Here is a 12611-nt window from a genome sequence, read left to right as displayed (position 1 = left end):
GAAAAAAAGGCAGAGAACATGCAGTTGTAGTGAAGAACAGGAAGTTGTTGGAAAAAGCAGACGAGCTTTTTTCGTTGAAAATGCGTTTAATACGAGAGGAATATAATGCAAAAATGTTGTTAATGGAAAGACAGAGAGAAATCATAGAAAACAACCTTAAAATGGAAGTTATGACTAAGTTCAACAACGAAATGAAGCAAACTTTAGGTTCTGGTTCTTCAGGCAATGTGCTCGAGAAATTTATGTATTTGTAAATGAATATGAATATGTTTTATATGTATGAAATATATTTTATTTGATTGATATTTTTTTCCAATGGTTAATATGGTCTTGTTTTCAACAGACGTAATGTTTATGTTTATTATTTCAGCATCAGTACATTTATTTTTTCTAATTACCACATACTAATATTTATTTGTATTAGCAACATTATAAGGGTAGACGTCTTGTTTTTCTTAGAAATAATCAAAACATCTTTATTGTATAACTTTGCGTACTGAAGTAAGAAATAAATTGAAAATGTTAATCCCTACTTGCAAAAAAAAAAAAAAAAAAAAAATCACCATAACTATAAAATTATACATAAATAAAATGGGTCACATTTCACTACAGTAGTGACGATCCAGTGCCTTATATTTACTTAAGAGGGAAAAGTCTTTACACAACTTCTTATTCTAGTATCAAATTAGGTACAACATTAATTAAAATAATTAAGTATAATAGACCTTCTGACAGCTTGCCCTGCAGCATCTGCTTCTGGCTGAAATGCATATTGCTTGATGTCATTCACATGCACAGGATCAGGGTGAAACACATCTCCAACTTCTATTCCAGAGTTGTGCAGATCTGTAGTAGCCACAATAACATTCCCACGTTTGTTTTTTTCATATCGCATTGTTTCAGTGAAAATTTGGAAACGTTTCTTGCAAACACCGAATGAACGTTCTATTATACATCTTGTAGCAATATGGGCTCTATTGTAGCGCTCTTCGGCTCCTGTCTGAGGTCGAAACTCAGGAGTCATAAGATGTTTGGAGAGAGCATATCCGCTATCTCCAACAAGCAACCCATCATACTGTCCATTTTCAAATTCTACAGAAATATAAGATTACCAATGTCCCAAATGCATGCATTATACGTGAAACCCAGCCACGGCTTACCAAGTTCAAAATCTTCATATTGGCATCAGAAATGATTTGTGTATTACTAGAAAAGAAATTCTTGATTTTCTGTATAGCTCTACTTGCTCCAGAAGAACGAAGTATGGGTATATGTATACTCATGTCAAAATTATTGTCGCATATCTATAACTGTCTTCTTGTAAGAATATAATTTCATAATGATTTTGCAGGGTACTTTTAATACTGATAGTACGTGTATAATCGGGAAATGTATATTTGTGGTAATTTCATAGGGAAAAAAAAATAAATACGAAAATTATAATGACTAAAATAAAATGTTGCTAAATGGCCAAGAAAATTTTATTTTCGTTTTATTGTTCTTATTTACTGTTCTTTTGACATGAAATTTGCCACATACATGTCTTTGCAGATTATACACATACGAACATTATAAGAAATACCGGGTGAATTCGTTATCAAATTATATTCCTAGAATAATATATTTATAGACATGCGACAATAATTTTGGACATGAGTGTACATAATCTATGGCCCTATAACATTCGGGAATCCACCAATTCGATAAATTTCCTTCTGTTCCTTGATATATATTTTCTTTGTTCTGTGGCATGGACACATACAATGGCTTTAAGGCAATTAACATTTTTTATCACACCGTTAAAAGCTCTTCCAGCAGTAGTACGATGAATGTTAATGAGATCCCCTGCTACGATTTGATAATTACCAGTGCGAAAGATTCGTAATACACAAAGAAGTTGCAACCTAGGAGACAAAGCACGGTTCCTATCAGAACTATGATGCAGTAATGGGTCCAGCATACCAAGCAGCGACTCAAAAGATTCCTTACGAAACCGAAATCGCTCGTTGAAATCATGGTCGCTATACATGGCTCTCTCCATTAAAATCCTCATTCTTGGGTTGCCTACTTCTTCCTACATCTCCATATATTCTTCGTAGTCCAGATAATCCATAAAATTCGATATTTAATACACAGAAATCAAAGAACACATCTTACTCTCTAACTTTACTCCTACTACTGCTTAGGAGTAAATTTTTGCCTTATTTCTTCCTTAAGTTACTAATGTAGTAGCGTACTCTTTGATGGTGCTCTCCAGCAGTTATGGAGTAAATAAATTTACTACAGGAGTAAGTGAAAAATTTACTCCTGTAGTAATTTACTCCTTTAGTTCAGTTCTCTCGACTGGAAGTCGCCGATTTCCTTCTCTCTTAGTAACTTACTACTTTAGTTTCACTTACTCTTGGTTGGTGCTCGCCACCCTATATCTGGCTTAATTTATGTCTGAGTAAATGTCGTTTGTTTGCAGTATTGTACCACGCATTATAAATTTATTTATAATATTAAATTAGCTTAACTGACATTGCAGGCATGTTAGGTTCAATTTCTCTAAATTTAGCAATATAAAAATTTTGCAGTATTTAGCAGTATTTAAAACTAGCTTGGTGAAAATAAGTTTAACGATATGGAAATTTAAGAGATCGTCTAAATATTGGAATTCTGGCTTCACACAAACTATTTCACCTTTGGAAATAAATTATTACAAAAAAAAAAAAAAAAAAAGTTTAGATGTGCAGCTTGTTCTCACGACTTTTGGCAAATTTTGTATGAATTATTATGAAAGTAAAATTCTACAGAAAGACAACTTCATGTTTGTAAAATACTGTAGATAGTGAGATAGGTATGACTATCTCCTGGTCTACAAAATTGATAGGGATCTAAAGAATCTACTTCCAAACTTTAACAATACAAAACCTAAAATCAATTTCTCCATAGAATTAGAAACCATTTTTTTTGACATGACCATTAGAATAATACAAAATACAAAAAAGAAAAAAAATCTACATAAATACAAAAAAATCGGAGGAATTCACGAAATTAAACTATCGATAAATTTGTTCTTTAGGGTCCGCTAAATCGTGTAAAAACTGCTAAAGAACTACATTCGTTTATAAAATTGTTTTTTAAAATGGCTATAGAACATACTCATTGCATAAATGGAACCAACAAACTCAAACTACTGACAAAAAGCAAAGTTTAAACTAAATGGTAAGGGCCACTGCACTAAACTTTCTCAATCCAATTCCTTAAACTAGCTAAATCATGTTGTGCTACAGTTATTAATTAAACATTTTCTTATGAAAATATCAACAAAGTTATTAGGCGTTTTCGGAAAACCTTGCCCAAACAAAATTCACCACCAGAAAAAAACTACCCTTTATAGATTTTTCCATACGAAATTACTTATGTCATATGAGGCGTTCAGAACTCAGGATACTGAAGTCCAATTACCAAAGTTATAGGAAAAGGGACAAATTTTGTGAGCTACGTTTAAATACATGGAAAATTAAACTTTTTTTTTTTTTTTTTTTTACATTATAAGAGTTATTTACAATATCTACACATAAATCTTTTAACCATTGAAGGGACCTTCAGGTAGAGGTCCTAAACATATGTCAAAAATGATCAAAAAAGAACTTGAATCTCTGTACACTGAGCGCTCCATAGTTAATGTTATTAACGAGATACTACTACAGTCAATAAGTTCGTGGACTGGGCGCAGTGTGGCGCTAGTGGTATACTACAGCTGAGAAGTGATATCCTGGAGGATGCAGTGGAAGTTCATCTCTCGACTGAGCAAGAAGCAGGTCCCTACATAGAATGTAAACAGACGTACTGTTTCTGTTGTGAAAGGAGCTGATTGAGCCGCGGCGGACTTGGAGAATGTCGCAGTTTGAGCAACGGGCAAACATCAAGTTCTGATAAAAACTAGATAAATCCGCTGCAGGAACGTTGCAGATGATCAGGCAAGTGTAGAGTGACAACGCCCTGGGCGCAATGCAGTATTTAAGTGGCACCAACGGATTACGAAGGAAAGAAACAGTTTAAAGGTTTATAAACTAGTAGGTCGGCCAAAAACAGTCCGAACAGAACGCAAGATCGAAGAGATTGCAATAGTTTTGCGCGCTAACAGTTCCCAGTCGGTAGATAGCATCGCAGCAGCAGTACAGATCAGCCATGGTATGTGTCACAACATTCTGACGAATGACTTGAACATGTCGCGTCATCCAGTACCGTGTCCCACGCATTCTAACACAAGATCAACGATCAGAAGTGCTGACGGTGATGGAACGTTCCTAAACCGGATAATAACAGAAGTTGAAACATCGTGTCTGCTCTATGATCCGCAACCAACGAGACAAGACAGGTCAAAAGAAAAAAATGATGCTTTAACTATTTTGAAGGTCAGTGTGGATCTGTATAATTGTTTGTGTGTGTGGACATTTACATGGAGCATAGCAACCATGAGTTCTATTGGTTGCCTATATACTGGGTACCAGAGTTGTTTTGTTTAAAATAAAATGTTTAAAACAAATTTTATATACGTTTTAAACATTTTGTTTTAAACACGTGTATTTTTTAAGACTTGTTTTAAATATATTTTTATTTAATTTTATTTTTGTAAAACAAATATGCAAGAGAAAGAAAATTGTCTAAAAGTGCTACTCATTCAGAAGACTATTTTCTTCTCATGTGAATGTTTTGGTTTCTCGTGGCTACAGCAAGTAATTGTGGTGATCTACAATTTATTTTGTCTCTTTTTCTCCACTTGTTTTTAACGTTCATTGTATTGTTTAAATGCTTATCAGTTAACTTGCGAGAAAGTGGCGTAGTCGAAGGTTGGACTACTTGTAGAACTGATATTAAAAAATAAATAAAAGAATTATCATGGTAACAAGTTTTTGTGTTGTATTCAGAAAACAAACAAAGTTTCTCTGCAAAATTGCGGTTCTGAAATTAAAATATCGCAGGCATTCGTTGATACGGTAGCCTACATGTTGGTTTTCACAAGGTACATTCGCGAAGTGTCCCCTCGGGATTCGTGTAAAATTGATTCAAATGCAAAGTTCACCGCTGCCTAATGTGTATTGTTCTAAATTTAGCTGTCCATACCGGTAATTTGCATATTTATGAGCCTTCATATATCCGGAATTCAATCATACACTACTATAACGCTCGGACACATAATTGCTTTTAGCTTCTTTAGGTGTCACTGTACATGAATGTGGGCATATGCAAAACAAATTGGATCAAGTACCGCTTCTGACACATGTTACCCACTCCGGCCGCCATTAGATTTAACTTTCGGTTTTTCAAATGGAAATAGGTGCAAGTGATATATCAAATTCATTTAAAATCTTCTCGGAAATTCACTGGTGTAGTGTATTTTATCGTAGCTTGTACCGTTTGGAAGGTATTATATGTTGAATCCCTTCAGGCACTTCGCAAATATACATTGCAGATTAATATCAGTTACGCTTACGTTTTTGATGTTGACAAATCAAAACAATTTCTAACTGGAAAACTTTTTACAACATAGGTGTCATAATCTTATTACATTTCTGCGAGTGATTGTTATTACTTCCATGTTAAACTATAATAAGGAAGTATTGTATTGCGGTCAAAATGCCTAATGTAAATCCAGGTACGACCAGATTTGGGTGAAGACTTACCATTTCCGTATTGACATCTGTGTGTCTGTATGTATACATGTTCAGAGAATATTTCATCAACGATAACTCTCGCAAAGATTACATACACACACGGGGCCCTGCACAACTTTCTATTTGGTTCAATCTTCGTAAAGTGCCCGACATTTAATGGTGCAACTACGGTAAAACTCACTACACCAATGAATTTCCGAGAAAAGTTTACATTAATTTGATGTATCATTTGCACCTATTTCCATTTGATAAACCTAAAGCTGAATCCAAGAAGGCGGCCAAGGTGGGTAACATATTTCAGAGAAGCAGTGCTTGATTCAATTTGTTTTGCATATGTCCACATTCATGTCCAGTAACATCTAAAGAAACTAAAAGCAATTTTGTGTCCGAGTGTTATAGTAGTCTATGATTGAATTCCGGATATATGAAGGCCCACAAATATACAAATTACCGGTATGGGCCGCTTAAATTAGTACAATACACATTGGGCCACGAATAACTTTGCATCTGAATCAATTTTACACAAATCCCGAGGGGACACTTCGCGAATGTGCCTTATCAGACTCCGTACAACATGGAATCGTTTAACATGCGTTTTACGGGAAGAAAAAAGGGTATCATTTGGAACAACTTTCCAAATTTTGATAATCTGTATTTCCTCCGTATTTATTAGATGTAAGGACATCAAACTTACGTAAATTGTTTTGATTTGTAAAAACAATTGTTTTGATTGCTTAGGATTGTTGATTGTTGTATTGTTGTGTTACGATTGTTGATTGTTACAAATTATTTTGATTTGTCAACATCGCAAATGTTCTGTTGGACCTTGCTTATCGAAAGGTTTCTAAAAATGCCTTACTGCCTTCCTGTCCCCACTGACGCCCCTGTCTAGCGGCTGTCATATGAAACTATCCCACGCCCTTTCACGTGGTTTTAGTTATATTCATTTCGGACTCTTGACTGCGAAGATATTACGTGTGGAAACAGAATTCATTTGCTGAGCAAACCTGAACCTTATTGAAAATGGACTTGGATCCATTGTGCTCTGAACGACCAAATATTACTTTTCTTCCATGAATTATTGACTTAAAAAAACAACCAATTACATAAGCTTGCAAAATTATTATGAAGTTAGCACAACATGAAGTGTGCTTCAAACATTACTTTTCGAAAATGTATTATCGAAAATGTGTTCTGAAATAGTAATCGAAGTTTTGCAACTAAAAATCCCACCCGCCTCCACGAAACGCGATCTCAGCCCCTAAGAGCATAATTAGAAAACTTTCAGAAGCAGTAACTCCGAAAGAACTTGTTTTAAAGCTAAGCGTATTTCTTGTAAATTTCTAGCCTTAAAACATGTAACATGTCTAAACTTGCATTTGAATTTTGAATACCAATCAAAGATGAGAGTCATGATGCTTGATAGCACTATTTGATGTGTCAGACCACTTAAAAGTTTCATCATTCTCTCTCAACCTGTTCTACCGCACAAGGGTGGCGAGGACTTTTGTTTCACCATACATATTGATAGATTGTGTGAAATCTCCACAGTAAGTAGATTTTAAAATCTACCTAAAAAGCTTATTACATCCAAGAAAGTACTTATGAGAGTCTCTGGCAAAAGGGTGTAATAAAAAGGGATCGTGATATGAAATATGTTGAGAATTACTAATCTATACTGAAATATTCTGTACCAAACACAGTGGTCTTAACCAGGATAAAATAAATGAAAAGGTCCGTTGAAAGTAAAGAGCAAAAAGTCTTAACAAACAAGTTATTACATGATTTTGAAATATGTTTAAAATCGTGTTTTAAACTGTTCAAAATGTTTAAAACATTTTGAACATCTTTTTCATGTTTTAAACACGTGTTTTGTTCTTTTTCAAATATAACTGTATTTTTTTCCAACCCTGCTGGGTACCAGTCCACGAATTTATTGACTGTACTAGTATTTGTTTATGAAACAATGATAAAATCGCATGAGTTGTATTTTACAAAACTGTGAAAATTCACCCCCCAAGAGAAACTACCCCTTGTTGATATTCTCATGGAACTGATATATGTAACATTATTGGAATATTAATTAAATATTTATTTATGAAGTATGAATAAAATCGTTCTTGAGAAAATTGTACGAAAAATAAATAAATAAATAAACACCTTCACGAATAAACTACCTCTCGTAAGTTTCTTCAAGGCTAATGAGTTATGATATATTGTCAGCTTATTAATGAATATCTATTTGTGAAATATAAACATAATAGGCTTAGTCATTTTTTTTTAGAAAATCGTTCAAAGAAACTCACCCCAAGAATAAATTATTCCTCATAGAATTTTTCAGGATAAGTGAGTTATGCCATATTGACAGGTCATTCATGAAATATAAGTGTCTCAAAATAGCCATTCAATCACAATTTGCAACAGATACAAACAGTGGCGGCGATTGGACGCTGAAAGTGGGGAGGGGGGGAAAGACATGATCTGAATATTTGTATATCAGTGTTAGTTTACTTGGTTGATGCTAACACTTTGTTTGACGAAAGGTTGTATAACTAATAGGATACTATATTTTTCAGTTAAAATACCGTATATCGTATTTCATATTTTATTAAGTAAATTGACAAGAGCAACGGAAGTAGGTACTAGCCCTTTGTATTGTTAAACAACGAAAGTGCAAGAGGTTTGATTTCTTGCTCATGAACATCTTAAAATTCTGTCTGGAAAATTGTGTGATCTTATTATTTAATAACAAATTTGCAAAACAAATAAATAGAAAAGATAATACAGGGTGCGGCAACGTTCATAGCGTAATTTGACTTGCGTAGTACAATGGCATGAATGAGCGCCAGCTCGTGCCGCATTCGTGTACTAATGAGCTGCCATTTCGAGTGTGACAATAATATGGAGCGGTGGAGTGCACAGCATCGTGCCTTTGCTGTTGAAAGTTATTTCAAGAATAACGACTCTGTTATTGCTACCCAGCGTCTATTTCGGCAACATTTCAACTTGGGAAGTCATGTGAAAGTTCCAGATGGACGGACCATTGTGAGGTGGGTACGTGCATTTTGAACAACAGGTTCTGTTTGCAATGGCAAACCGGAAAGAAGTGAAAGAACTGTGCGGACACCAGAAGCCGTGGAAAATGTTCGTGCTGCAATATTGCGTACCCCAAAAAGATCTGCTCGTCGTCACTCGCGAACTGTGCGTATGTCCGATCGCTCATTCAGGAGAATATTGCACGAAGATCTCCATTTTCACCCATATAAGCTGCAGATTGTTCAGGAAATTAGGCTTCGCGATTGGGTTTCACGAGAAACATTCTCGTTAACCATGCGTGGTCTCCTTCGCCAAAAATCCACAAATGTTGCACACCATCCTGATGCCAGATGAAGCTCATTTCGAGTTATGCGGTTCAGTGAATAAACAGAATATGCGTTATTGGAGTGATGTAAACCCGCATGAACTGCACATCAAGCTCTTGCACAGTTCTCGTGTCACAGTGTGGTGTGGAGTTGCTTCCTTTGGGATTATTGGCCCTTACTTCTTTGAGGACGACAGCGGTGTGGCTGTAATTGTCACCAGTGAACGCTACCTAAAGATGCTGCAAGACTTCGTTCTTCCCCAATTAGGTGTGGTCGATGTGGATGTGGAACAATTATGGTTTCAACAAGACGGAGCGACCTCGCATACAGCCAGAATTTGCATGGATTTCTTGTGAAAGACATTTCCAGGTGCAGTAATTTCCCGTTTTGGTGACATTTTCTGACCGCCTCGCTCACCTGATTTTTCATGTGCAGACTTTTTCCTTTGGGCTACCTGAAGCAAGAAGTGTTCCGAACACGTTGTGCCACAATTCCTGAGTTGAAGGATCGCATCAGAACTGCCGTCGGCAATGTCCCAGGGAATGCGTTACGCCGAGTTATGGAAAGCTTCCAACGCCGCCTAGATGAATGTGTTGCGCAGAGGGGGCATCATTTGACAGGAGTCATATTCAAAAAGTAATCCACGCAATGGACAATGACTTACACATTAGTAAATGGCATACCTTTAACTATATATTGACATAAGAGGTAATAAATAAATTACAGTTACTGCCTGATGGTGTGTTTTTAATATCCTACTATGAATGCTGCCGCACCCTGTGTTAATCACAGTAATGAATAACGAGGCTTGTTTTGCAAAAGTTACATTGAAACCGGGAAATAATGAAAAACTTATTTTTAATTCCACACATGCTATGAAATGTACGTTATTACTCTTAAAAAGACAGTAAATACTACGAGCGTATGCTACGACATTTAAAGAAACACTTTTGTAGCTTTCCGAAACATGTTCGTTGCAATTAGGTGCAGTTTTCACTTTCTTGGAATACATATAAACTCAACAATACTTAGAATCACTCCAGTTATACGAAATAATTTTGAAACCTAGAATTATGTTGAATTCACTAAATTTAATTATATATACACTCGTACACCCCTAAACATACCACTTCACTCGTATATTACACTGCAAAACAATGGAAAAGGTAGAAGTTGTTTCTTATTACTCTGTTTTTATTCAATATTCCTTACTACGTATTAGAAAAAAGAAAACACATTTTAGAAACTGTCAATTTTTATGCAATTAAAGAATAACTTGTGAAAGACTTTTTTTGATGAAATGTTATCTCAATTAGTTTCAAAGCGGCTGAATAACATTGTAATTATTGCGCTCCAATAGGTTAAATTTTGGACCATTTTCCGTGGCCATTAAAACTCAATTCCTGTAGCTTTCTTAACACCACGAGAAGAGAAATAACCAATACGTACTCTCGCAACGGCAAATATATGGCATCTTTCTTTTCTATGAACCAGTAATATATACAATAACTTCACATTTTCAAATGAAACTATATATATCAATGGGTCACTTCAGAAAAGTGGGAGGTAACTGCCCCCCTTTCCCCCTCCCCTAATCGCCGCCCATGGATACAAAAGTTACTACGTCGACGGAAAGAAAAATTCGTTATTACGTTTTATGGAAAGTACACAGATCACTGAAATTCAGCACAAAGTGTGGTAAAAGTGGGAGGCACTAAAAATAAAGAAATGGAGGAACAGGGAACAGTTATATATTCAAGTGTGAACATAATGTTGATGGTATATATATATAAAAGGCAGATTATGTATCAGAGTATTTATTCATGTCCTCTACCACAATGCTGTATTATCGGACCAATTTTAGGAAACTTACCGGCTGAATTGTAGAATTTATTTTGGTTTGCGACGAAAAGTGAGTAGCGGCACTGTATGTGAAGTACACTTCTTATGATTTAGTGGCTTGAAAGGCAGTGTGAAAATAGTGCGTATATGTCAATGTTGTGACATATCATGTTTGAGTTTTATACAAAAATAACGAGTGCGTAGTAACCAACCTAAACTGCTAGCCAATACAACGGAGTATTTCTGCACAGTGTAAAAAAGCTGTATTTTGTGTTTATATGTTGAGTGTTACTAGTATGAAATCAAGACAAATGCTCTTGAAATTCGTATCATTGCCAACCCACCTGTTTCCACTATTCTCGCTCAAGGATACACTCACCGTCGCTAACGTGCCTGCTCCCTTCGGATCAATCTCCGCGCACGCCCACCAGCATCGTCCTGCCCTAACTGGGCTACACAGTATTCATGCATTCTAGTGGTCACCTACAACACGTTGGTTCCTGGTTTTTTGCTTTGTAGTTTTTATGCCATACATCCGAACATCTTATTACTGCGCAAACATTAATTTTCTATTCCAAATTGTAAAAGTTTATACGCCACTGTTTTGAATGTAACTGACTTGTAACTGTATCTAACCTAACCTAACGTAAACAAATCTAACCAAATGAAGTACATTTTGGTACTTTTTTTCGATTTTCATGTGATCTAGCGATACAGCACAAATGCCCAAAAGAATCAATTCTCCATAGTTTCCAGAAAGTAGTGTCAGTAGTGTTTTTTGTGAAATCCTCATTTACGGGTATGCTCACCATCGCTGGCGTGCCTGTTCTCTACGAACGCTCCCCTTGCTTTCGCGTGCGCCCCTGCTCTCATTCGGTTAGATACTATGCCTGCCTTTCAGTGGAACCTAGCACAGGTTGTTTCGCGGTTTCTGCAGTAGATTTTATGGCATATTCACGCATGCAGCATTTACACGCAAAACAACATCCTAAAGTGAATGTCTAGCGAGAAATTCTAGACAAATACTTTCTAAACCAGTGACAACGAATTTCCTAATAAATGACAAAATTTCAACCCCTTTAAACCTGAAAATAAAGACTCATTTTGCAGTACATAGGCCACGATAACGATTATTCAAAAATAATTATCTGCAATATTATTCCATACCTACCTTTCATTCGTCTTAATCTTCCTTGCACTCAATTACAATACTGCAATAAAAGTTATCAAACTATTTCTTCCTCTTCTTCTCCTCCTCAAATCCACTAACGGTTAAAAAATACGTGCTCCAGACACAAATCATATAGGCTACTCTTTAAAAAAACAAAAAGTTAAATGTATTCCTCACAAGGAGGATTTTTTTTTTTTTAATGAAAATGTAAATTGTCTGCGTGTAACTAGTTAGATACAATGGTCATGGTGAGAGACACAAACCCCAGTAAATATCACAATCAGGAAAATGACACGTCATAACCAGGAAAACGTCAAGCTGCAGTTTAACTGCACGAATCTACATATTTATAAAATTTACAGAACAAATTTGTAATAATATTTTAATAGATTAGTGTGTAAACAATTGAAACATGTGTTCTTACCTGTGAGAAACATATCTACGTTAAAATACACTAATGAAATCGAACCAGATATGCACTTATTCACCCTTTACATCTTCTCCAGGTTTTAGATGGTAGTGAAAACAACCGGTGTTGCAACTTCATAAAAATAGTGCGGTTTTATGATTGTA

General features: G+C 35.5%; 1 protein-coding gene across 3 annotated transcripts in view; it reads right to left on the bottom strand.

The window, feature by feature from the left end:
- Window positions 1-12246, bottom strand: part of LOC145675878 (uncharacterized protein C15orf61 homolog) — a 37081-nt gene extending 24835 nt beyond the window's left edge. The window contains exon 1 of one of the 3 annotated variants that reach the window (XR_014129235.1): window positions 12039-12233. The gene's annotated coding sequence lies outside the window, so the exon portion shown is untranslated. Of the gene's footprint in view, window positions 1-12038 lie in introns of all 3 variants that reach the window. The other 2 variants (XM_081746681.1, XM_081746675.1) reach the window with 2 other exon arrangements.
- Window positions 12247-12611: the final 365 nt, after the last annotated feature.

This window comes from Thermobia domestica, chromosome 2 (genome assembly GCF_964235325.1).
Source record: "Thermobia domestica chromosome 2, izTheDome1.hap1.1, whole genome shotgun sequence".
Lineage (NCBI taxonomy): Eukaryota > Metazoa > Arthropoda > Insecta > Zygentoma > Lepismatidae > Thermobia > Thermobia domestica.
Note: the sequence above shows the minus strand (reverse complement) of the source record. Positions and strands in the feature narration are given on the sequence as shown.